Source organism: Theobroma umbraticum, unplaced genomic scaffold (assembly GCF_002168275.2).
Source record: "Theobroma umbraticum cultivar Fairchild unplaced genomic scaffold, ASM216827v3 scaffold_50.0, whole genome shotgun sequence".
Classification (NCBI taxonomy): Eukaryota; Viridiplantae; Streptophyta; class Magnoliopsida; order Malvales; family Malvaceae; genus Theobroma; species Theobroma umbraticum.
Window position 1 is genome coordinate 4137110 of NW_018397261.1, and position 323 is coordinate 4137432.

Here is a 323-nt window from a genome sequence, read left to right on the forward strand (position 1 = left end):
ATAATTATTTTTATAATTATTAATTTTAAATTTGAATAAAAAAATTATTTTTAATTATAAATATTTTAATTTAATTGTATTCATCGTGTTAGAAAAAAATTAGTATAAAAAATCTTGATACGTTTAATAAACGTATTAGTTATGTCATATCGTGTTATACAGTTATTAAATATATCTGTGTACGTGTTTTTAGATGTTAATATAAATAATTATTTATATCATATTCAAATTTAATCTTATTGTATATGTCTTAATCATATTAATACGACCTGGATACAAAAATATGAATTGTAAAGTCTGCCGCCCACTATGACTATCTTCTC